The sequence below is a fragment of the Lissotriton helveticus genome, chromosome 5_1 (assembly GCF_964261635.1).
Source record: "Lissotriton helveticus chromosome 5_1, aLisHel1.1, whole genome shotgun sequence".
Taxonomy (NCBI): Eukaryota; Metazoa; Chordata; class Amphibia; order Caudata; family Salamandridae; genus Lissotriton; species Lissotriton helveticus.
In genome coordinates, this window is record NC_136065.1 from 793,010,863 (window position 1) to 793,038,143 (window position 27,281).

The 27,281-nt window shown below is 43.1% G+C and overlaps 1 protein-coding gene across 2 annotated transcripts in view; it reads left to right on the top strand.

Annotated features, from left to right (window-relative positions):
- The first annotated feature begins 215 nt into the window (after positions 1-215).
- The window catches only part of TBATA (thymus, brain and testes associated), a 211,979-nt gene continuing 184,913 nt past the window's right edge, over positions 216-27,281 (top strand). Inside the window, exon 1 of one of the 2 annotated variants that reach the window (XM_078643256.1) lies at positions 216-443. The gene's annotated coding sequence lies outside the window, so the exon portion shown is untranslated. Of the gene's footprint in view, positions 444-1,638; positions 1,848-27,281 lie in introns of those variants that run through there. The other variant, XM_078643257.1, reaches the window with a different exon arrangement.

The window sequence follows — 27,281 nt, forward strand, 5'->3', positions numbered from 1 at the left end:
TTTTACCGAGAAACGCCATGTGTAGTGTTGAACACGGGTCCTTATTAGCTATGTTGATCAAGTCACAACAAGTTCTGTGTGGAAACACAATAGTTCGGTAAATGGCGGGAAGTCAGCTCTCTCCAGCCTCCAGGTTCATCTGACGCTGCGGACTGAGGGGGCACGCTCCTATAGGTGCCAAAAGAATTGAAGCATTTGAATGCCGTGGGCGGGGAAAGAGTCGTCTGGCGGCTGGAGTGGAGTGCTCGTTGCCAAAGCTGATCACACCTCCCGGGACACTGTTCTCCCTTCTTCTGTTGTCAAGAGACGTGTAGCTTAGCAACACCAACTCAGCAAGCCAGAAACAAGCCAGCAAACAAACTTTGAAGTGGTAAAGTTGCAGGTCGTTCAGACTCACGGAGCAAAGGGTGACCGTCCACACAGCTTTACACACCGGGCGGATGGTAAGCTATTTTTTGTTTATTAGTAATCCCAACTGATTTCATTTATTTTTACTACTAATGGATCCTCAGCATTGCTCATCCCATGGTCTCATTACAATTGTTGGTGGATGAGGTTTTCAGGAGAGATTTTTCAGCGGCGGGACAGATAAGAATGTTTAAAAACAGCCGTGTTCTTATCTTATCAGGAAAGATTTGAAAGAAAAGGCGTGCGATCCTTTATCAGTGACAGCGTTTTTAAACAATGCACCGGAGTCATTTTTAAAGCAAAGAATTGCACGCGCACTCTTCCAGATACTGCCTTGTATGATGTAGATTTGCTTTGTATGACTTTTCAAATGCAATATAACAACAACAGCAACAGGCTGTAGTAAAATACCTGCATGTTACGGAAGATTAGATGAAGCAGGTCGCACGTATCTAAACATTTCAGTTAAGTCCGGAGAGATTTGGGGGTTATTTTGACCCAGGTGATATAAGCATTTTCTCCTGTTACGTGCATCACTCATTGTTAACAGAGATGATTTGTGGTTTGTTTGCCAATGTTGGTGAATGAATATTTGTACGGGGTGTGTTAATGGCTCCATTTCACAATTGCGTTATTCTCACCCTGTCACTTGTGCACACACGACGATGTAATTAATATGTCCCTTGATATGATTTGATTGACTAGTCGCGTGTTATGCCAAAAGCAGACTTAACTTGCCATAATCAAAGAGCTTAATGTGGCCGCCTGGAGCTGCCAGTCCTGATCCTCACTGGACCGTCAGCATATTTGACTTCAGCGATTCCTTTAGTGTAGATTAATTCTGAACCATCTGCCTGCTTTTATGTTTTTTCTTTATACAAGAAATAAGGTCAAAGTTTTTTGTTTTGCGGTTTATTTCATCCGCTTCGGAGCGCGCGATCTCATTTTTACTCTGTAAAGAGGTAGTCATTGGATTATCTTTACAAAGCCCAACATTATTAGCAAGCAAGTCGGATTTTTGCCCCTGTTACTAAAAGTTCTCCTTGATGTATAGGACTGTGGAGTGCAGAACAGGTCGAGTGTAAGTTACTCTGCATGTGGTTCTTCCCAGGGTAGGTGGATCATTGGTGAGATTCAGGAAGGACAGAGTCAATTTGATTTAAACAAGAATTATTTTATATTATAAGTCAAATTTGGAGGTCACAGAGTCTACAGATTGGCAGTATATGCTTCGTATGGGATTGTGGGATATGTAGTTTTGAGCACAATGGAGCAGGTAGCCAGTAACTGCAACCCAGAAAGAGCGCGTTTTTTAAACTGAAGTGAGCAGTGGGCGGGCTAACTAGGAAAGTTTTAAGGCGGGAGGATCCAGGGAGAGTGATCGTCAAGAGTTTTAGCCGTCAAAGATACGGGAGGTGCTTTGTACAAGTTCAGTGCAGGTACGTGAAACAGAACGTAATGAGTTTAGGATTTGGGCTGATTAATTTAGCTTAGTGGTTTGCCAATGCACGATAAATAACTCACACCACATGCTTTTTTAAATAAGTGCCGGTAAAAAATATGTGTGTTTGGTAGAATAATAGAGGTCATGCGACCATAAGGGAGTTGTCAGCAGCCAGGCAGACTAATAAAGTTTAAAGGCTGGGTAGATGCGCGACACACAACATACATTTACATGCTTAAAAACCGGGTTTATTAGCATGAGAAGTTTAATAGCAAATCCCTCGAGTATGTCGAGAAGATGAGAAATGTTTAGCGGCAGCCCAGAATAATGATTGGTACAACTATGGTATGTTTATAAAACGCAACCAGTAAACGTTAAAGTTTACATATCCAGAGGAGGCAGCGAGGGTTGGTTCATTTACTCGTTGATAATTGAGGGGCTAACATTGACACCTGTTAGAGTATCAGGAGGAGTTAATTGTAAAGATATGTTAGTGTTGTTTTGTGCCCAATTGTCAAGATAACAATTTATCAACTAAGTCTTGTTATTGTTTTTGTATTTATAGTGACCCCTGAAGAAGTGCAACTATGCACGAAATGCATTGGGTTTTTTAACAAATAAACACTGTCCTGAACGAAGAATGCTTCAGTCGTGTTTTCACTGAAAGGTCTGGATGGACATGGTGGGAACATTAGAAACCTGGACAAATGGCATGATCAGTCCGAGTGAGGAATATGCTAATATGTGGAAAGACTAGTAATGGAAGAAGGTTGATTAATTGGAATGAAATATGGTATACTTGATGGAAAATGTGCCAGAAGGCATTATGACGCTGTGCGACGGATTGGCGCGAAATGTTGCTCCAAATGGTGTTGGGATCATTGGTGAGTGACTACTCTCTTCAATGCCATAGCAAGGCTGGGTAAACCCTCTGAGAGACTGCTGTTGTGTCTTTTTGGTAGCAGGGTGATGAAGGTCTATTTACATTTTTGATGGTTTTCACTTGTGGTCAGGAATGTGTTGATTAGGATATTTATTGTGGGGTGATGGCAGAAGGACCTAATTTGGCAACATTTGTACTCAGGTCTCAGTTGGTGGTGCTATTTTCTTGTATAATAATAATAATGTGATTCTTTTGTACAAGGTTAAAATTGCAAGACGATGGTGAAGATTGCGGGTTTTCACTAGGGATTGTGCCAGCTATAGGGCCAGAAGGCAATGGGGGTGATTACAATCTCAAGGAGCCAGTTGGATACTGGCTCGTAATTCATATGGATGGCGTTTTAAGCTGTTCGGATTGCAATGCAAGGAGTTTGGGAGCCCCTATCAGGGCTCCATTCTGTTTGCGGCCTCCGGTTGGGGCCAAGTGCCCCTCGCTGATCCCTGCACCGTGTGGCAGGCACCTCCCATTTCCCTATGGGAGCTTGTGCTACAGCAGGTTTATGGCTGTAGCACCTACTTCTATAAGGAAATGGGAGTATGCGACCATACCATGTGCGGTTGAATCGTGATTAGGGCATCTGGACCGGAGAATGGTCAGTCCTGTGTCAGGCGAATGCAAGTCTGCCCGACATCGTAATAAGCCCCAATGTGTTGGTTCTGAAAATTGCCCTTTTGTTCTAGCCAAATGGTATACAGATTTTGTATAGATCAGTGGTGAGGGAAGGAACTGATGGCAATGGAGGATCAGCTCTCCAGTAGAGGCTTGTGCTTCATTGATCATGATCTGGAAATTGACCCTTTTAACCCTTAAACAAGTTACCTTGCAGCGGGAGGAATTTATCCTGTACACAAAGTGATCCTGCAGACGTTGTGACTTGTTCTAGTGGGAGCTTATGTGCTCGCTACTTATGCTTCAACATGCAGAGGTTATGATTACACTGCACATCGTTGAAGTTGGCTTTTGGTGTATGAATCTTAAATGGAGTTGAGAATACATCTGCAACTTTCCTGATGGTGGAAGATAATCAAATGGGATTTTGTGATAGGGATAAATGAGGCCCAATGCACATATGAAAATGTTTCAGGGTTTAATGCTTTACAATCCAATTGAGATATGAGGGCTGCACTCTGCCAACCTCAAAGCAAATTAGAGCCTATTGACATTCGATAACATTCTATAACTCTTGAGTGACTTAAGTTTTCAGTATTGTGATATTTATAGTTTTAGGATGACAGACTATTGGCTAGGTTGGTCAAAAGGATTTGCCCTAATCATGTTTTCTTTTATTGTTTCTTTATTGTTTATTAAATGATTCTCAGGGGAAACAGTACGGGGCTCCTGGGTGCCCAATGGCTGCTTTTCTGAATTGCTAACCCTATGCAAAGAATATTTTAGCCATGTTTTGCATTCATGGATAACCTGGACATTTTTCGTCGAACCTTAATAAGGCACAGGTGACAGAAAGTGGTACAAAACTCCTAAATTGAGGGTGATGAATAATGGGATTTCACTAATGGAGGCTAAGGCGTTTTCTTATCTATGCATTGCATTTAACACACATGTGGAATGCAGGTAAAAGCATACAATTGTTTTAACTAGTTCTACAGATGGGTCATACAAATAAGATCCCTTTGATAAGATTAATAGAGATGTACAGAGTTTGTCGACCTGAACTGTTCACGGAATATTTATATAAATTTGGGTTAAACAGATTATTGTACATTGGAATGGTTTAATTGTAATGCTGAAATAAAATCTATTTGATTTGATCCGTATATCAATTATGAGACCTTTATAAATAGATAGGTTATTCTACCCATTGAGAAAAACGTTGGTTGCCAACGTCTTCTATGATTCCTTGAATATTGTGCAACGGCATGGCATCCAAAAGGTGATTTGATGCGGGCATTGTTATGAATGGCTTTATTTTATATGTGGGCGTTAACTGTGGGTTTGTCAACGTAGGTAATTCATTTTAAATGCATTAATATATACCACATTTTATAGCTTGATATGATGAAATTATTGCCACTCTGGAGAATCTGATATCTGATTGCTTATGCAGCCCCACAGAAAATCTACTGCTAGTATGATTGACAGAAGTATACCAAATACTTCAAATTTAGCTTGCGGCTTTCCTATTTCTTGGAGTAAATGTGAAATACGTATTTTTTTCGGAAGTGTCTACATGTGAGAGGGATCAGTTTTACAGGGTTTTGGTATAAACTGTACAAACCTGTGGTTTACATGTTATGCACTTGGTGAAGATGTCCCAGATTTTCATCTTTTAGAGGTTAGTCAGAAATGCACCCATTCGTTTATTAAATGTGTATCAATAACATCTACCTGTTTTTACAATGGCCTTTAAAACACAATCCCAATCCAGACTTGCACCCATGCATCATACTAAGGGAATATTTTCTCAAACAGATATCAGATACAATATGTTGATTAAAAAATACACTTTTATTTTATGGTTTTTATCTGCTATTCTAGGAAGAACTTAAAAGCAGAATTCAGAAACGGTATAATTATATTAAAATGGAAAAGTACTTTAAAACAGGGAGCAGGCAAGGTGAGTTGGAAGTGGTTGAGATATAATTATTAGCGCAAATTGACAAAAGGAGATGGTCTGGAATTTGCATTGTTGCCCAATATCCAGCAAAGCGATAGGACTATATTTAACATCTTTATTTAGGTATTTTCCAGTAATAAAAACAATACAAATTCAAGTTTCATGCTACTTAGTTTTCTCACAGAGGGGCCAGGTAAATTTGAATCCCTCTCTTCTTCCAGCCAAGTCAGTATAAGTATACGTTTTTGTTATGGTTCACGGGGGTCTCACAGAGAGTGAATGACTCAGGTATAGACCTCTTCCCGAAGGACTTCATCCTGAACATATTAAAGGTAAAGGGCCTCTCTAAGTTCTTTTTAATAGGATGTGCCCGCAGGGCCGCTACCCCTCCACCGCAGTGGTGCCCCACTGTGAACCATCATTGCCCACATATTCAACCATAGGGATCGAGACGTGATACTGCAGGCAGGCTGGCGAATTTCCTCCTTTTGATATGCGAATGCCACCATGGTCATCTTTCCAGACTTTACACTTCGAGTTCAAAAACTACGGTACAGTTTTCATGAAGTAAAACTGGTTTTGCGACAGCAAGGCCTCAAATACTCCATGATGTTTCCAGCAAAACTGAGGGTGGCTGCTGAGGGAAAGGCTTGACACTTTGGGACCGTGGATGAGGCGTGAGGATGACTTGAGGGGTGGTGAGCAACGGGGGTTGACTGGCGCAATGTCATCACTCTATAACACTAATTGGCACAACCAGAGGAGCAGGAAAACCTCAAAGGAATAGTGGAGAGAGCAGGCAACAAACACAGTCATTCGATAACCCACACAGTTCCTTGCCTGAGGGAGCCCAGGGGGATTGGGCCGAGACCCCCACTGATGCCCTGGAAAATCAACTTTCAGACAGGACTCACGCAGGAGGCTGGTGATAAGGTGGTGCCGAAACAGGAGAGCAGGGCCTTGGACATGGGCTACGGTTGCTCTGCATGGTGAGCTGCCACTCAATGGATAACAGAGCAAGCATGAGAGGATGGGAAATGCAAGGCTTGAACATTTGAACTGACCTGTTGTTAACAGGTGCTCTGCAATGCTGGGTTGGGCAGTTCTAAGCCTACCATGCAGGGAGGGAGGAATTTGTTGGAGAGGTTACTTTAAACATATAGTTCTACCTTGTTCATGTAAACGCACTGTCAACCTACACTGGTGGGGTGTGCATTCTAAATCCATGCAGGACAGCTGCCTGGTCTCGGATATTTGGTAAATGGCTGGTTGGGCCCCCGGGCCGCAACAATAATGTTTTACTATGGCTGGAGGGAGCTCTTTGAATATACTGTCATGAAATATTAATGGACTAGGGGATACGATAAAGATGGGTGTGGGTCTTCAGTATTGTAAGCAACTTGCCCCTGACATTGTTGTGCTACAGGAAAAACATGATGTGCAACTCATACAGAGCAATAGACAGGTGGGGGTATAAACTGGTGGCTCATGCAAGCTGTACCTAGGGCTTCAGAGGATTGGGGTCCTAATAAAGGAGTCACTCCCCCAAATAGCCCAACGAACATGGTCAGACCAACATGGTAAATATAGGGCCCTTTCAGGACAGTGAGAAGGACTGATATTGATTATTTGACTATACATGCCGCAAAGATAGCATGCCTTTACGTTGACAAACTTGGGTTCCCTGCTCCTATGACGGTCAAATGAAACTTTAATGTTGGAGAATAACTTCAACATCATAGCCAGTGAGGCCGGGACTGTTCAACACAAAAATGACGACGGAAACACTGAGTCCACTTCCAGACTTCCTGGCTGCAGTGGGGATGGTGTCTGTGAGTCACGTACTTCTACTGGCTGCGCTCCGCTTTGTGTGTTGTTTTTATTGAAGCCTTCTTTAGTTGTTTTTTACTTTAGCACCGTTTGGTTTTTAACAGTAATTCTCGCTTGCTGCTAACTCCTACCTGTGCCGCACGACTCCCGCTCCGACCCCGGCACACCACAGCTGTTGGCTGCTTGAGTGGAGGGCGGACTGGAAGAGCGTGACACGTACCCCTCTGACTCACCATAACGGGCTGCACATAAAGAGCTGAATCCCAGGGAAGCGTGTTTCCTAGTCTGTGAGTCACGTACTTCTACTGGCTGCGCTCCGCTTTGTGTGTTGTTTTTATTGAAGCCTTCTTTAGTTGTTTCTTACTTTAGCACCGTTTGGTTTTTAACAGTAATTCTTGCTTGCTGCTAACTCCTACCTGCGCTGCACGACTCCCGCTCCGACCCTGGTCCACCAAAGCTGTTGGCTGCTTGAGTGGAGGGCGGACCGGACGAGCGTGAGACGCCCCCCCCCCTGACTCACCATAATGGGCTGCACATAAAGGGCCAATGTCAGTGACGCGCAGCGGGCGCACCAAAGGCAAGCCCGTCCGCGCCCGTCCGCGCCTGGTCCGGGCCTAGGGCCAGAAGTTCTGGTCCTCTTTCTAGAAAGCATGAAAATACTTTCAAGAAACAACACAATATAGATGCTCAAACAAGCAGTTCACTTAGCCCAGAAGAAAACTCTAGACTTAGGTACACCTCGGAACAATTGCTGCTCTTCGAGTTCCTTTGTCCTGGGATTGCACAAGATTACATCTTGAAGATTTAAGTGTAACATGCCTTAACTGTGGTTTCTGTTTCTCATCGAGACAGGAAACCAAGAAGGTTAAAGAAATAGCTAGTTTAAACCAATCATCCTTCCATAACAAACTCTTCTCTTTCATTAGCATAAACTGTCGCTCCCTTCCTAAACATAAATCGGATGTATTTGACATACTAATGAACGATCAACCTGACGCAATCTTTTTCACAGAAACCTGTCTCCATGAGAGCTCAGATCCTGACATTGCTGCAGCGCTACCTTCCAATTATGCAATTGTCAGGAAAGATCATAGCATAAAAACAGATGGGGGAATAGCCATTGTCTGTAGGAAAGATTATAAATGTGAGTTCGAACATCTTCCTTTTCCCAACTGTGAGGCAGCCTTTTTCAAGCTGTCCCTCACCCCAAAGTTTACTTTTTTAGGTATACATGTCTACCGTCCTCCCACCCCTTCTTCTTCTTGGACTTCTACATTTCCTGAACTTTTGGCCCCTCTGGCTATGAAAACAGCTAACCTCTCTCTTTTGGGAGATTTTAATCTTCACTTAGAAAATAAAGCATGTAAAAACAGCTCTAATTTAATTTCCGATTTAGATTCCATGAATATCCATCTATGAAATTCAGGCCCACACACGAGGCAGGTCATTTTTTGGATCCCATTGTTTCAAATCTAACTGGGATCAACTGCTTTCCTGCTCTTCCAAACTGTTGGTCTGATCATTATTTAATTAGGTTTAACCTTACACTTCCTGTACACTCTGTATCTACTTCTCCTACTTTAGAATGACAATTTAGGAATTGGAAAAAATTAGATATCATTGCCCTCAACACTTTTCTGAATACTCACAAACCTTGTTCCAAACAACAAGTAAATCTCCTGTCAACCTCAGTACAGTAATGGCTTCTGGATGCCATTAATACTTGTTTGCCTTTCTCTGACAAAAGAACAAACATCCATTGGCCACCGGCACCCTGGTTTACTGAGTCACTAAAATCAGAAAAAGTGAATTGCAAAGTCATGGAAAGTAAATGGAGAAAAAACTATACGCTTGTATCTAAAACTGATTATAAGAACACCTTAAAACATCAAAACTCTCCAAAACTGCCTGTGCAAACTATTTCACCATCACTATTTTGGATTCTCTAAATTGTTCCAAGACTCTTTTCAACACAGTCAAGGAACTGGCGGGTTCCAAAACCCAAGTGCTGCCTCCAGCTCTCAACAAACAGAAATGTGAGGCTCTTGCATCCTTTTTTGTACAAAAAGTAGTTAAGATATATCATGAAATTGTTCTGGCACAAGCGGAATTTTTTTCCGCCAGCCCGTCACTTTCTTCATCTTGTGATACAGATGACTCTCCTTCTAATCAAATAGAGTCATCCGATATCTCTGAGCACCACCTCGAAACTTGGCCTCTGCTGAACACAGATATTTTAGTTAAACTTCTCAGTAGCACGAAGTCAGTATCACCTAAAAAATCCACTGCCATTTCCGTCTTAAAACAGTTGGATTTACCTATGCTCTCCGTGTTAACGGATCTCCTCAATGCCTCACTTCAGGAAGCTTTTATGCCAGTGGAATAGAAACATGCCATGATTCACCCCCTTCTTAAAAAAGCAAATGCTGACCCTGACATACCCTGTAATTATCGGCCTATATCATTGTTACCTGCTTTCTCTAAAATTCTTGAAAAGCACATCCACACTCAACTTTCTCAGTTTGTAACAGTTCAAGGTCTTCTTCCCCCTCCTAGTCAGGCTTCAGACCCGGTTTCTCCACCAAAATCACCTTATTAGGGGTAACAGTAAATTTATGACACCTCCTAGATAAGGGAGACACCGTGGCTCTTATCCTGTTAGATCTGAGTGCTGCATTTGACACGGTGTCTCACCCCGTGTTAATTAAAACTCTATGGTCGTCAGGCATCCGCGGCTCTGCTCTGGATTGGCTTGTTGCTTTTCTTACCAAACGTACCTTTCAGGTTTTTTCACGCACAGCTCTCTCAGAAGTTCATTCCTTTGTTCACGGCATGACGCAAGGTTCTATTCTCAGTCCGCTACTTTTTAATCTATATGTAAGACCTCTAGCTGAAGTGGCTGAGGAATCTGGGCTATCTTTATTCTCATACGCTAATGATTCCCAAATCATCTTTTCTCTTTCGTCGCATTACATGAATGCTCTTTCCTTGCTTAAAATTGGTCTAAATAACACACAAACAAAACTTCCTTACATTAAACGGAGAAAAAAACGGTGGTACTGATACTGGGTAAAAATAAAGATATCTGGGTCCTTCAACATTGGCCTCATGAAATGGGCTCTCTTCCCTCTCCTTCCCCCCAAGTCCGCAATTTGGGCATCATGATTGCTGATTCTCTCAACATGCATTCCCAATCAGTAAAAGTTGCAGCGACTTGCTTTGCTATTCTCAAATGGTTGAGAAAAATTTGTTTTGTTGGATGTTACCTGAGACCACTCAGAATACCGTGGTTAATGCCTTAATAACATCTAGGCTCGACTACGGAAATGTGCTGTTTTGGGCTGAAACAAAACCGTAATGCATAGATTATAGATGGTGCAAAATTCAGCTGTTAGACTCCTGTGTGGAGTCCCGAGGGCCTACTCCATTTCCGCTCATCGATGTAACTTACACTGGCTCAGGGTAGAAAATCGAGTAAAATTTAAAGCCCTGAGCTAAACGCATAAAATTAAAACTGGTCACGCCCCACTCTATCTTCAATCCTTGGTAAGTCCCTATTCTCCCGCCCGCAACCTTCGCTCCACCACTCAAGGGAGGTTTACGGTCCCTAAAATCAAATTAGCCCGGTTGGGCGGAAGGTCCTTCTCTTATCTGGGTCCTATACTTTGGAACACCTTACCTACAGCACTACGCAACAAAACTGACTATGGTCTATTCCGCAAGTCCTTAAAGACATGGCTTTATGATAAATAACTGTCCTCTCTTGCTTTCTATCTGAACTGCTGGATTTGCTAGCTGCGCCGGGAAACCCTTTTTGGGTAGCTGTTGCGCACTATAAATTTAAACAATAAATAAATAAATGGTGGACCTGTGGAGAACACACAACCCGCAGTAATGGTAATATGCTTATCACTCAGTTGCACATGGTAGCCTCTCCTGCATTGATTACCTCTTCACATGCCACTAGCAGGCACACCAATACTCTGAAGTCTGACACCTGGCCAGCGGGATCTTGGATCACTTCGTGCTGTGGGCAGTATTTAATCTGACTCCCGAAACAGGAGTGATAGTATTGCAGATAATCCTGTGGTACCGAAAACAGCACAGAGTGTGAGAGGGCCTAACTGAATACATAAATAACTTCAAAGAAAACGTATCCACGATGGACTCAGCCCTCACTATTTGGGAGACATACAAATAAATAGTTTGGGGCCAAGCACTGTCCTTTATATCTGGGTTCAAGTGGCATAAGAGGGCCAGGCTGTATGAGCTTGAAGGGGACAATCTGGAACAAGAGAGACTGATGACAATATGGATGGGACATACTTTGGAACTGAAGCAACAAGAACACAAAAACTTGGCCGCGGAGGCCTCCCAGACATTACATAGAGCTACTGCTCACTGCCTGTATGAAGTTGGGAATAAAGCTGGTAAACTTCTGGCATGGTTAGACAAGAGGGATCAGTCTCTGAAGTGGGTATTATAGAGCAAAGCAGACACAGGGAAGCTAGTTGGGGGGGACACATAGCTGAGGCATTTGTGGCCTAATATGCCCAGGTACATTTCACAGCGGTGACAAAGATGACAGAGAATGTGATTGACCTCCTCAAAGATAAACACCTCCCATCCCGAGCACGAGAGGATCCTGGGGAAGATGTACAACAGTTTTTTGTGGTCGCAAACGGGAATTCAGCCCATTTGCGACCGCAAACTTGGTGTGCTCTATGACAAAACCCTATTTTGCGAGTCAGTACCTTATTACCGACTTGCAAAATATGGTTTGCGACTCGCTATTAGGAAGGGGCATGCCAAGGGTGTCACTTCCTAATCGTGAGTCTAACTGCAATGTATGATTGTTTTGCGACCGTATTTGCATTTTGCAATGCAGCACGCGCATTGAAATTTGTTTTATTTATTTAAATGTTTACTTACCTCTGTTCATCCATATTTGGTTGTTTACTACCCCCCCCACCCTACCCCTCCTCCACCTCACCGCCCAACTGAACTCCCTCCACGGGCCGCTACTGCCTTATGCCTAACCGGAGAACAAGACTCAATCTCCAACATCTCTACAGAGTATTAAGTAAGGACACCTTAAGTGACAATGCTCTAATGGCAGTTGATATACTGGAGTGGAAAAACATATTTGGAGTGCTAGACAAGCTGGGCTATGGCCCACAATTTACACAATAGGTCAGCTGCTTTACGCCACGCACTGACCAGAGTTAAGGCGAACGGGGTGTACTCCTCAATATTCAAACTCCAACAGGGAACCAGGCAGGGCTGCCACATGTCCCCAACAATCTTTGCTCTGGTGTTGGAGCATCTGGCTGCATGGATTTGTCAAGACCCACTGGTCAGAGGCTTGCAGTGGACAGTGGGGGGGGCTGGGCTGGGAGGATAACAAATTGCTATATGTGGACTAATGCAGATAATCCAAAAATGTGGTTAATGTTCAGGATACACTATAAATTTGCACAAGTCCCTAATTTACCCACAAAGGGGTAATATTTTCCGACTACCGTCAGACTGCAATGCGACTATTGCATGGAATGGATTCCGCTGCCTAGGAATATACATACTGCCTGGCATAGAGCTTTTTTTACCAGGGGAATCTGACCCTTCTGCTAACAGGATTAAAAGGGGATGTGAGGCATTGGCTAGCATTGCCACTTTCCCTGTTAGGTAGAGCAACTCTAATTAAAATTTCACTACTGCGCTTCTTATACTCGCTACAAAACACTCTTTACGAGGTCCCCAAGGCATATTTTCAGGCAATTAAAGCAGAAGTCCGACTATTACTATGGGATGGTGGTCCAAGACACATTGCCTTGCCCAAACGAATGAGAAGCTGGTACGATGAAGGCATTGCCCTTCCGGTATTCAAAAGTATTACTGGGTGGCACAATTAATTATGGTTAATGACTGGGCCTAACTGCCACTGACTGAACCAGGACTCTGAATGGCTGGACATGTAATGGGAGAGTGGTGATACCCAGATGCCCTGTGTGGTGGGAGGACATTAGCTGACCTATCTAAGACTACCAGAGCAGTTATGACATTCTGGAAAGAGACGGCACCTCACCTGGGATGGAAAGACAAAATTATGTTGTCCACCCCACTCTGGGACACAGAGGTGTTGGGGACTCTGAGGAGGCTGACAGGCTCTGCCAAGTGGGATTTAATTAGTATCTCCATAGTAGGAGACGTATGGGTTCAGGGTGATGTACTCCCCTGCCAGACTTAATGAGAGAGTACTAGCAGGGGGCCCCTGAGACCTAAAGCTATCTGCAACTCCAGTATGTATTGCGGGATGTACTACCGAAAGGCATGTAGCTAGTGGATTCATCTCCTCTTGAGGAGAGACTATTGAGGGCCCATGCTCAAGAAAGGCATGTCTCTGATGCTATAAAAATATTGTAAACCATACCCCTGATACCCTACAACAGCAGAGAGAATAGTGGGAGAGGAATGTGGGTGACTTTGAAGATAGGGAGTGGGAAGAGGTCCTTGGAACCCCTAGAGAGATGACCATAAAACTAGGCTTCAGACTGTGGATCCTCCACCCCTCCTACTACACCAGAATGACCTTGTTTAAGATGGGCCGAATTGCCACATATCTGTGCTTGCGAGGTTGCAGGCATACTGTATCCTTTCTACATATCCTTTGAGACTACACTGTAGTACAAATCTTATGGTCCAAAACTGTGGACACTCTGGGTGGGGAGAGGAGTACTGATGATCTCTGCAAAAAAATGCACCCTGGGGTGGTGAGTGTAACTAGCACTCAGAGGATAAGAATGTTGCTGCATCTCATGTTGGTGAAAATAAATGTTGCAAAGGACTGGTCCTCCGGACTGGCCCGGATCTCGAGACATGGAGGCAAGACATGGACAGGTGCATGTTAGCCAAAACGTGGTCTATGAGGCTAGGGGATGCCCTAAAAATGGATGAAAGTCTGGGGCAACTGGAACTCCTATAGGGGCTGATCCAGATGGACTCTGAATTTACTTGTGGTGGAGCACCATATTTTCGGCAGACAGAGGGGTAGTTTGAGGAGAGGAGATTAGGGGATGGGTCTGGGGGGGTCACAGTCTAATCTTAAATGTAATATGAGGTATACAACAGTGCAAGTTTTAACTGATGTTGGTTTCATTTTGCAAATTCAAATAAATAGATGTGAAAAAAAAGAGATATGACTGGACAGCAAATATTTATCTTTTCTACAGGTGACTTTTATTTGGTTCTATTATCAGCAGAAGAACCAAAATCCCTGTTCCACTGTTCCACTGAGATATCATTTGGTTCCGCCTTGTGCCTCAAACTGAATTCTGCAATTCCCAACCAAATCTTGCCCAGTTCCCCAAAAACTCAAATTCATGGCCAACAACGCTGTCAACCACAAACAATCTCACCAATGACTCACTGCAACTCACCTTTGTCAGACTGACGAGGCAGGAGACATCAGTATATAAATCATTTAAAGCTTAAAAACTGGACTCTCAAATTAGAAACACTTTGTGAAGCCTATTAAACATTCTACCATTTGTGTGCTCATCCTAACCTTCTATTCAAAAATAATTTGTTACGATCAACACTCACCACAGAAGGGATCTCATAAAGCTATTGAAATCCTCCTGAAACTAGAACAAAGAAAAACTATTTTACATTTTCTGGATAATTAACTGAGTTTCCAACATTTTCCTCCATTTTAGGAAGCTTGGTTCTTTTTTTCAGTGTTAGGGAGACTGTTCCACAACTTGTCCTTAGATTTCCCTAAGCTTTGGCATTGAGTGAAGTTTTAAAGATGTAGAGGGAAGTTTGGAGACAGGCATATACTTTAGCAATCTTTTCTCCAAAAAAAGAAAAGCGATGCTGACATAAGTAGGAAATCCCATGCGTACAAAATATAAGTAAACATTGCTTTTTTCAACGTAAGAGTGGATTAAAGTAGTGAAAACCATGACCCTGTGCAGTAGGGACAAGGCCGGAAAAAAATCTATAGAGAAGTCTCAAATTAAATAAAGATCTGCATTAATCATTATGTTGTTTTCTCATAAATGCAGGAACAAGGCACACACCCATCGAACATGGCCTCACACTTGTATTCCACCCATTGGTTGAGTATAGAAAAAGCAGTATTTTAATCTTTGATGGGTTCAGCTAGAGACAATTACACTTAATAAAAAAAAAGTTTCAAGTTTAAAATTTGTATAGCGCACTACTCACCCAGAGGGTCTCAAGGCGCTTGAGGGAGGGGGGGTACTTTACTTATCGAATATCCAAGTTTTTAGTTGTTTTCTGAAGGAGAGGTGGTTCTGTGTAAGGCGGAGGTGGGGGGGAGGGAATTCCAGGTCTTGGCCGCTAAGTAGGAGAAGGATCTTCCCCCCATGGTGGATCTTTGGATGCGTGGAATTGTGGCGAGGGCTTGATTGGACGATCGAAGTTGGCGGGTGGGGGTGTAGAAGGACAGGCGTGTGTTGAGGTATTCAGGTCCTAGGTTGTAGAGGGCTTTGTGTGCGTGGGTGAGGAGACGGAACGTTATTCTCTTGTTGACGGGGAGCCAGTGGAGGTCTTTCAGGTGACTGGAAATGTGAGCTTGGCGGGGGACGTTTAGGATGAGTCTGGCTGATGCGTTTTGGATGCGTTGGAGTTTTTTCTGTAGTTTGGCTGTGGTTCCGGCGTAAAGGGTGTTTCCGTAGTCCAGTCAGCTTGTGACCAGTGCATGGGTGACCGTCTTTCTTGTTTCGGTGGGGATCCAACGGAAGATTTCTTTTAGCATACGTAGGATGTTGAAGCATGATGATGATACGGCGTTGACTTGTCTGGTCATCGAGAGGGAGGAGTCCAGGATGAAGCCCAGATTACGTGCGTGATCCGTTGGTATGGGTGCGGTTCCCAGGGCCGGTGGCCACCATGAGTCGTCCCAGGCGGAGGGGGATGATCCTAAAATGAGGATTTCCGTTTTGTCCGAGTTCAGTTTTAAACGGCTGTTCTTCATCCACTTGGCTACTTCTTTCATCCCTTCGTGTAGGTTGGTTTTGGCGGTGTTTGGGTCTTTGGTGAGGGAGAGGATCAGCTGGGTGTCGTCTGCGTAGGAGATGATGTTAAGGTTGTGTTGGCGCGCGATGGATGCGAGGGGACTCAAGTATACGTTGAAGAGGGTGGGACTGAGAGATGATCCTTGTGGTACGCCGCAGGTGACTTCGGTGGCCTCTGATCTAAAAGGGGGGAGGCGGACTCTCTGGGTTCTTCCGGCGAGGAACGAGATGATCCAGTCCAGTGCTTTTCCTTGTATTCTGATGTTGCTGAGGCGTTGTATAAGGGTGCTATGACAGACTGTGTCGAAGGCTGCGGAGAGATCAAGTAGGATGAGGGCAGCTGTTTCTCCGTTGTCCAGTAGAGTTCGAATTTCGTCTGTTGCTGCGATGAGGGCGGGTTCGGTGCTGTGTTTGGCTCGGAAGCCAGACTGTGAGGGGTCGAGGGATTTGTTGGATTCAAGGAAGGCAGCGAGCTGACTGTTGACGCCTTTCTCAATGACTTTGGCAGGGAATGGGAGGAGCGAAATGGGGCGGTAGTTCTTAAGTTTAGTGGGGTCTGCTGTGGGTTTCTTCAGGAGGGCGCTGAGTTTGGCATGTTTCCAGCTTTCCGGGAAGGTAGCGGAGTTGAGGGAGCAGTTGATTAATTACCACCAGATCGTGTCAAGAGCCCGAAGCAGCATTCATTCAGCATTTAATGTGTTCAAAAAGAGTTCAATCTGTATACATCAAAAAAGTACTAATCTATTATGTTAGACCTGGCACCATTGGCGTGGGTCTCTCTTCCATTTTCTCACTGTTGCCTCCTGTGTTTATGCTATGTTTTTGCTGGCCTAGATGCTTTGGGCACTTTGCCACTGCTATTCAGTGCCAAAGTACAAGTGCTCCCTATTGTAAACTTTTGTATTGACTCCATGATTGGCTTAATTGATTTACTTGTTAGGCCCTAGCTCAGTGCACCATGTGTGCCCAGGGCCTGTAAACACAATGCTGGTGGTGGACATGCAGCACTGATTGTGCCACCCACAGAAGCAACTTGTAAAGTATGGCTCAGGCCTGCCATTGCAGAGCCTGTGTGCAGTCTGGGCCTGCCATTGCAGAGCCTGTGTGCAGTCTGGGACTGCCATGGCAACTTGGCAAGTGCACACACTTGCCCAGTCTCTAAACCGTCCCTTTTCTACATGTTTGTCACACCTCAGGTAGGCACAGGGTACCCCCATGGGCAGGGTGCATTGTATGTGAAAGGTAGGACATGCCCTGATGTGTGTGGCATGCCCTGATAGTGAATTAAAGCCAATTTCGTTTTTCACTATAGCAAGGCTATCTGTTCCCATACGCCAGAATGGGCAGCTTGATTATAACATCCTATAATCATAACTGACCCTAGGAAAAAGATAGGAAACTAAAGTTTAGTATACCTGAACTCAGAATGTTAAAATACATCTTTTAGTGTGGGTGATTTATACATTCTGTGTTTGGAAATACCACTTTTAGAAAGTAGGTATTTTCTTGCCTAACCATCCAGCATGCCTCTGCTAGGTTCGTGTATTCCATGTCTGGTTTGTGAGTGGCAGGGGGCTGGAGAGGGCTTTGGCTCCACCAGTCTGATGGGTCAGTGCTGGGCTGAATAGGACCTGCATTGAATAGAGAGTGGGGGGCAGAGATTTCCTTTCACTTACCTGAGCCCTCATTGAATAGAGAGTAGAGGAGGGGATTTCCTTTCAGCTACATGGACCAGGTCTGCTTTCAACAATGCTGTCTCCACCTCCTGCTAGGAAGTTGCACAGAACTGGTGTTGGCTGGGCACAGACACCCTCTGCCTTCAGAGGACAAAATATGTTCCAGTGTACATTTTGGGACCCAGACTCCAGAACTTTAGATCACTTCTGGGAATCAAACCAAACCTTTGCCAAGAAGAAGAACCAAGAAAGCTGAAGGAGGAGACTGCCCCTGTGCTGTGCTATTTTTGGGGTTGGCCTGCAGTGGTTACTTTATTTGCCAAGGAAAGGAGAAGAGGACTTTTGTGAACTTTTCATCATCTTGAAGAAGAATCTCCAAGGGCTTGAAGTGTGCTTGCCTCCTGCCTGAAGTCTCAGAGATACAAGACTTCACCACTAGCTCCCCTGAATGCCCTTGCTGGGAATTCTACCTCCATAAAGGTGTCTACTGTTGTTCGGGTACTCTGAGAAGACTGCGTGTCGCTGGGAGATGGAAGCGCGATGCAACAAGGAGAAGCATGTCGCCGCCCCAACAGTTGCCGGCGCATCGCCGAAGAACGTGCCGTCGCACCTCCAACCTAGCATCGCATCACTGGGGAAGCTTATTGCCGCCGCAGAGGTCGCCGTCGCATTACCGGGGAAGCGTCTCGCAGGGCCTGTCGGGGCTCAGAAGTTACTGAGTTTGCCGCACGGCTGTCGGGCGTGCACGCACCGCATCCAACATTGTTGCATCGCATCAAAGATGCCATTTGGTCGCATTCCACGGGATCGTTGCATCGCATCGATGCAACATCTTGTCGCATCGTCACCGGGCCACAGTAAGACTCAAAGCATCAACTCCCCACACAGTAAGGAAGCGACGCATCACCTCCCCTGTGCAGGAGTAAGGAACCGACGCATCCACTCCCATGAGTGTAAAGAATGGTGCATCAACTTCCCTGTGACCGTTTTGTTTGCATTGCATGACGCATCTAAGGTATTTTGAGAGTAAAGTGTTGCATTTACCATCTACATTGAACTAAGCTATTTTCAACCATTTTAAAGACTTATTTTTGATTACAATATTGTGGATTTTTGTCGTTTGGTCTTGTGTTAAGTCTAGTAAAGATTACTTATTTTTTTAAACTGGTGTGGTGTCCATTTGTAATGTTTTCACTGTATTACTGTATGTGTTCACAAATGCTTTACACACTGCCTCTGAGATAAGCCTGCCTGCTCGTGCCAAGCCACCAAGGGGGTGAGCAGGGGTTATTTAGGAGTGTAGCCCCCTTACCCTGACTAGAAGCAAGGGTCCCTATTTGGATAAAGGTACCTACCTCTGCCAACTAGAGACCCCCAATTCTAACATATTACATGCAGCAGGCATGCAGAGGCCACAAATACAAATTGATGAACAAAGAGAAGATAGATGAGCCCAGAGGCACACCCATGAAACTAGTTTAGGCCCAGATCTGCGGGATCAAAGCTAGACTATTTGTAACCTATTTGAAAGAAGGAATCCGTTCACTTCAGAAGTAGGGCCTAAATCGAGGCACAATGACAGGAACAGGGACTGATGGTCAAAGGTAGTGAATAAATATGTAAAAATCAGGGTCTGTCATCTCTGGCTTTCTCAATCATCCTCAACAAACACCAAGACCGCCACTGAGTTCGTACTGAAAGCCAGCTGTAAAGTCGTCTGTCATAAATCGAGTACACAAAAGCATGACCTTCCTGAAATGTTGCATTAAATGCTATTTTTTTTAAAATTATGAATCTTCCAGGATACTTGAAATGTGATCACACCTCCCTCATGCTGCATGAGGTATTAAATCAGTAAAATAATCTGATATGAAACTGGATTGAAATCAAATGAATATATAAAAATGTGTTAACAATTCTAATCACAATACATTTCTAATTTACCAAACGTTCGGTTCGTTTATACCTAGAGAGGTGATGGGTTGCTCAGTACACATTGCATGCCGAGATTTAACTGTTTTTAGGATTATTTTTCTATATGCTTCCCTAACATACTTTCTTGGTTTACAAAGGAACTGAAAGGCAGTGCAATTTTACTATATCAATAGACTTAATTTCATGTCCCCTCCAGGAGGAAAGACAAGCAACTCCATCCTACTTAGGCCTCGACCATATGACACAGTAAGTTCAAAACCCAAATATAGGCATCTAGGACGTCAACAGCAAACAAAAAAGTGATGAATGGAATGCTTGAATTAATTTCAGCAATTGAGTACAGCTCGAGGCCTATTACAGTCCATTACTTTTCATTCACTAGACCATTCTAGACAGAGACTACCCATATGCAAAGCAATTTTGGTCCTTCTTCAGTAGAAACAGTTCTGTCCCAATTGCCAGACCAGATTCTCTCCAGACAGTGCAAGCTAACTTGGCAGTTCAGGATGACATGTTCCTATTGAAACTGATCAGGGATGATTTGCACATAGCTGATCCCTGACTGCAGAGTCACTTGTTGGGAAAAAGCAACGGACAGGAATGCTGCTCCAACCGATTGCTAGTGTTTGAAACTATTTGCAAGCATTCCACCCATCATCTTTGTGTGTTCTTCGAAATGGAGAGTCAAGAAATCTAATTGCTATTGTGAGCCAATCATAAATTTGGCTTCTTCCTACAACAAAACATTAACACGCAACAACATGGCCGTTGGAGGACAATTATTACCATTGGCTTGGGGGAGCTTCAAGATACAAGTTGAACAAACGCAGTGCAAGAACACAGTTTCAACACATTTCAGATTGAGATTGTTCAAGACAGAATTCCCCTCTCATCCAAATAACTAGTGGAAGGGAGAACCTGCTTTACCAGCAAAAGGAGGAATGGAATTAATGTCACAAATGTTCTCGAGGGAGTGAAACACTGCAGGGCACAACAAGGTACATTTTTTAATGTATTTTTTTCTTTGCGTTTTTTATCTTCTCATTCATTTAAAAATGAAAGTGTTTCAAGTCCTTCCCCGCACGTTCATTACCACATACACTGGAGGCAACCAGCCATAAGTTTACAAGTGCATGGACTTAAAATGAGAATGCTCTGGGCTGGGCCTTCTAATTCAATTCTGGTCAATACCCTTTTTTAGTAGTCTGAGAGGAAAAGGCGTTAACAACAATTTAGATTTTAAGGTACAGTGTGAACATGAGGACCACACAATAGAAGTCAGAGTCGATAGCTTAAAGTTAAAAGGTTTATTACAAACTTAATGCCAGACTGCCATGTGTCAATCTCAAAAACATAGTTTAAAATATAAGAGAACCAAACGAAGACCAAAGTGTTTTACAATATTGGTCCTCAATAGCAAAGAACATATAAGAATTTCTTTGGCAGCAATACAAAAAAGAAGAAATAGGATTTGATGACAATACAAATGTTTTCGATCCTTCTCCCCATACATGGTAAAGACTTGCAACGTCTACTCAACCCTTCAATAAACTAAGGAAAGGAAAAAACCCTAATGAATCAAGGAAGCAAGAAACGTTTCAACATCAGAACCTCTGTAGACGTTCTAAAAGTAAAGAGTCAAGTATAGCATGAAGCCACACAATCAGATGTCAAGAGAGGTCTGTACCTCTCAAAGTCTAAAAAGGAATCTGACTAACCCAAAAACATTAGAGAAATATGACCTCAAACATCACAATACTTTTTCAGTTCCCAAGAAAGAACTTGGCGCCTTAAACACTACTCCCATTTTCCAGTCTCTGCTTTCAAAGTGTCCTTGGGTTTCTCCCTTCTTCTGATAGTACCAACTGGTAGCACTCCCTTTGTTCTTCATTACACTTTTTCAACCTTACCAGTTTTTCCTCACCTCCCTATCTCTGAAATACAATGTGTTTTTTTTCACTACCTAATGAATACCTTTGATCTGCACCTACAGAGAAGAAAAACATGCAAAAAAACAACTTCTTTTAATTAATTTTAATTCACAACCCATATAAAGATGATACTGTACTCTTATATGTGGCTCGTGGCACAAAAAACTGTTTCATGTATTGTTAAACAGAAACAACAGGTATTCACAATTCATAAAGAAAGTGTTAAACACAGATATGATTCATTCTCACTAATCCCTGGTGAATACACAGCATTAAATGCATTTTAGTGCATTACCTTACAATATAAACCTATAGAACATTAGTTTCAGCAATCCAGAAAAACGTTAATATGCACACACACGCACATATATATCAAAACACACAATAGATGCACTTTCTATACCTTTAGAGCTCCTTATCTCTTTAGTATTGTTAAAGTCTAGGCCCATTTACACACATTTCTTCAAAGGGATGGGTCTTTTTAGCAGCATGAGAGGTAAAGAGAGGAAATCTTTTGTTAGCATCTCAAAGCAGTGCAACCAATGTGGTTACATATTAATTCACTTGGGTACTTGGTCTGAGTTTAGAAGGTTTTAATTATAAATTTACAAACAAATTGATGTAAATCAACCTTGGCATAATCATACAAAAGTACAAAAAGATCAGAATAAGTTCAAATCTCGTGAAGAGGTTTACCCTATATACTACACAGCAAATTACTAATCTATGATGATGACACAAACTATCAGGAAAAAGAAATGCAGGTTACATTTTATCAGATGATTCTCTTTAACGAGCATGAGCAAGCTATCTTTCCCTAAACTACCATATCAAGGGCAACCATAAACTAAAAGCATTTGGATAAGGGCATGATCAGGAAAGAAACAAAGAAGGAAACAAAGAAACAAAGAAAGAAACAAACAAACAAACAAACAAACAAACAAACAAAGATAGGTGTCAGCTTTCAGAGTCTTCAGTAGAAAGCACTCCAACAATGGATCACCTAGCATAAAGCCACACAAGCAGAAGCATAGGTCTGCTCTCTGTGAAAACCTAAAAGGGACTTCCTCTGTCCCTCTCTTCATTTAGCATAAAATATCAACGGCAGTGACAGTAGAAATCCTGCCTGGCCTCTGCTGGTGACTTTCCATTGCTCTGGCAAAACTGCATACTTTTGCCACCTTTCCCATCTCAATAAGTTACAATTGCGTCACACGAGTACACAAGGCCAAATGTAAATATATATGTGGCCTAACCAACAGAAAAGAATGGAGCCAAAACTACTCCATAAGAAAGACATCACTGATACTACCCGCTAACCTGAGAGTTCTCTAGGACACCCAAAGCCCCAACTCTCAAACTCTCATTGTCAAATATGAGTACTTAAAAATTCCAACTTATTTCGGAACTTTCACTCTGTAAAAGTCACATACGTATGAGAGCCCTGCATTAAACTGTGATATCACCATTTATATAGTTTGCAACAGTACATTTCTCTTTTGCCTTACTAAATTACACATGGAACATAGTGATTATTGTTCTGGCTACAGAGTGGTTTCCTGCAGGAGATTAAGTGGAGTCTGTTTATTCACAGACTTGTTATTATACTGGTTGAATCTCCATCAGAAATGGTTTTAAGCTAACAGAGGTCATTTTATGGAAGAGCAGTCTGTATCATTTAATAAAAAACAAAGGAACTTGGTACCTAAAGCATTGCAAAAGGTTCCAGAGAAAACGTCAGTATTCATGAGGTGAAATAGTCAGGTCCACAATGAATAGCAAACATGGCTTACAAATTACAGGATGTATGATGGTAGAAGAGTGAATGAAAACACAGGCCCTAGTAAAAAAAAACCTGATTGGTGTTATGAACCAAAGATTGTGAGAGTCCTAATAGCCTTGGGAATGTGAAAGCAAGTCTCATGGTCGCAATTCGTCAACCTGTGCAGCACTATCCACACTTTTCTTTGAGATTCCAGTTTGGAGCTAGGTTTTATGTCAGTGTTAGAGGGGTTTAATTGATTGAATGTAAGACATAATTGAATATGTCTGCAAGCATTCAGCAACACTACTCCACTGCTTCTAGCCTTTATAAACGTTCCAACAGCAATATCCATGATCAACAGGAACTCTAGTCATCAAGAAAATGAATCCAAAATATCACCACATTGGAGTTAATATAAAATCTACAGCTAGTGTAGCAATGTTTAGGCTATAATATTTATGCGCGGCAACATTTTTAGTTAATATCCTGACATTCAGCCATTCCATTGTCCTTAAACAATAATTCTCCCGCTTTACTCCATAGTGAGGTCACTGAGCAATATTAGTGTGGTAGTAAATTGAAGATGCACAAAGCTAGGATAGGAAGGACTGGAGGTAGAAGAGGAAAAACATTTCGGAGGAACAACATATTATTAGATAATTCACTTCAAAATCTAAGGTTTGCGGTGAACACATGGTCATTTTAATGTTTACCTTGGATTAAAATGTTATTGCAGAACAGTGTAGGGCCTTTTGAATGTTCTCCTCAGTGTTTTGTATTCATGAATACATTGATTTGTTATTTAATGCATAGTGTTACATGCTGAAAGCTGCGAAGTGTTAGATAACCTTTGAGGCAAATGGTATCTTTGAGATCTTTTTTCTTGGATTTAACAGAGGCCTTTTTGCAACAATTAAAAACCCTACTGACTTCAGTATTTCATTTCTGATGATTGTAGGGTAAAGCAAAATCTTGTTAAAATATGATCCACCCACCCGGAAGTAGCAAATATTCAGTTTAATTAGAAGATTCACTAGAGAATCCCCCATTCTGGGTCAGTAATGCAAACCACACACAAGCTGATATCAATGCATCAGCATGGAGAGACACAAAATTCACAAGTGTGGTACAACCAAGTAGCTGTATAGTACGTCATCGGAAAGTGCATTTTAGTCTATGCTGTGCAAACATTTCCTCAAATGGTTGTCAGTGTTTTAAAGACAAATGGTAGACCTTTTAGAAGATCATAGTTAAAATTACCATACAGTAAAATAATCCTGCTCACAACACTGGTTTAAATGAAAAGCGATAATGATTAATCAGCAGTGAGAATTATGCTGGAATACCTTCCTCGGGAGACTCCATTATCACTGTTATTCCCAAAATCTCAACACAGTGTCCATATCCTCTCTGATAGGCATTAAAGCATACCAACATGCGCACATTAGCATGCCAATCTGCCTAGATAATTGTCAAGTGTGCCCAGAGGGTATACTTTGTTCTAGTGGTCTTTTGAACAACTTGAGTGTGTAAACACAGCCTAGATAAATGTAAATGTCATGGTACTTATAGAGCGCACTGTCACCAGACGGTCACCTTGCAGTGTCGCCTATTCAGCTTCCTGGCACTGATACTCATACCACTGTGGAACCCCTCCTAGCTTTCCCTGTGAAGTGTCCACTCCTGGGCACCCCCAGGGTGAAGCCAGGCATTCTTAGCGCTGTTGGGGCCGGTGTGGAGGCTAAGCAGGCTATTGCCCAGAGTTGCAGCGTGGGGCCCGTGATTAGGATAGGCACCGAGGCTAGAATTAACAGGTCTGAGGAAATTGAGCCCGAGACCCCGCCGAGGCGGGAATCGAACCCTGGTCCCTGGCCAGAACTCTGCATCAGGGTCTGCCGCTCTAACCATTGAGCCACCCTCCTCCACCTAGATACTGAATCCTTGCTTAACTGGTGTGCTTTGCAAATGAAGAGGTGTAACTTTAGAATAGATAACTGTTTGTGCACAGTAACATATGTCTGCTGGGACAGAAACGTCCCTCGCATGGTGTTGGATGCATACCCTGCCCTGAGTGCCCAACTGTAATGATGTCTGGATCACTGATATAGATTTTTGTTGTTGAGGGCGGACATGGGTCATTCGTGTGCGCCAAGACACACTCCTACCTCAAGGATTGCCATCTTTTTGGACCCTGAGGGGGGCCCAAGTTGCTATTATCATAGTGGTGAAAGGCTCCTGCCTTTGTAAAGAATTAAATAGCATGAGTGCAGTGACTCCAGTGCACCATGCAGTGGTCAGTAGGAGTGAACAGGCATTTTTGCCTGTGTCACTTGACTGAGACATACAGGCTCACTTATTTATAGTTCAGCTGCTGTGTCCTTAACTCACCCATGACTCACGTTGGTTTGGTGTGTAGTGCTGTGCAGCACGTGTGTTATACACACACTGGGTGTATGTGTGCCTATGAATGGTACAGTACATGGGAAATGTAGTGCTATGCATGTTTGGTATATGCATGTGCTGTGTGTATGTGTACTTGTGAACAGTACATGGAAGATTCTAGGTCCCATTTTGGGAGAACCAGGTCTAACTGGAGGAACGTGAGGTGGTAGAGAAGTCCACTCAGACAGATTTGTAGATTGACGCTGTTGGAAAATGGCCTTCTCTGAAGGCTAACCCCAAACGTTTTGCCTTCCTCCTCCTTTTCCGATCTTGTTTTTTCGCTTTTAGTACTCTGAGCACTTTACGACTGCTAACCAGTGCTAAAGCACGTGTTCTCTCCCCTAGACATGGTTCCTTGGATTATCCACAGATTTGGAAATTTAACTTACCTACAAGTCCTTAGTAGTGTGCACTACTTAGTAGGCCTATAAATTAAATGTTACTAGTGGGCCTGCAGCACTGATTGCGCCACTCACTAGAGTAGCCCTTTAATATGTCTCAGGCCTCCCACTGCAGAGCCTGTGTGGGCAGTTTACACTGCCATGTCAACGTGGCATTTAAAACCCCTTGACAAACGTTAAACTCCCCATTCATTATATATACGTCACCCCTAAGGTAGACCCTGGATAGCCCATAGGGCAGGGTGCTATGTAATCAAAAGGTAGGACATGTATTTTAAGTTTTACATGTCCTAGTAGTAACAAACTCCCAAATTTGTAGTTCACTACTGTGAGGCCTACCTCTCTCTTTTAGGTTAACATTGGGAATACCTTATTACACCTATAAGTTCTAATTTCTGATAGAGAAGGAGTGGCTCTATCATGTTTGGTATCGTTGGAATGGTAAAGATAAATCCTCTCTGCTGGCAAAGTTGAATGTATCATCACTATTTAAGAAATGCTTCCTTTTAGAAAGATGCCATGTCTCTGCTCCCAGCTCTGTGTGCCTGCAGCCCATCTCTAAAACACATCTGGGTGGGTAACAGCTGGACTTTGTGCTTTTCCTCTAGACAGCCACACACCCAGTAAGGTTAGGTGTGACTGAGTGGCAATATACATCCTGATGGGTCACACTGGGCAGGTTGGGAGGGTAGGGCTGAAACACCTGAAAAGGCAGTGTCCTGTCCCCGCAAAAAGAGCAAAACACACAAGATGATGGACGGAATGTTGCACAATGGCAAAACATTTACCCCCAGTCACAGATCTGGGTTTAATCCATCGTTATTTTGCTCACCAAGCCACCCCAGTTCAGACATGGCCATATGCAAATCAGTCTTGACCCTGTGCCTCAT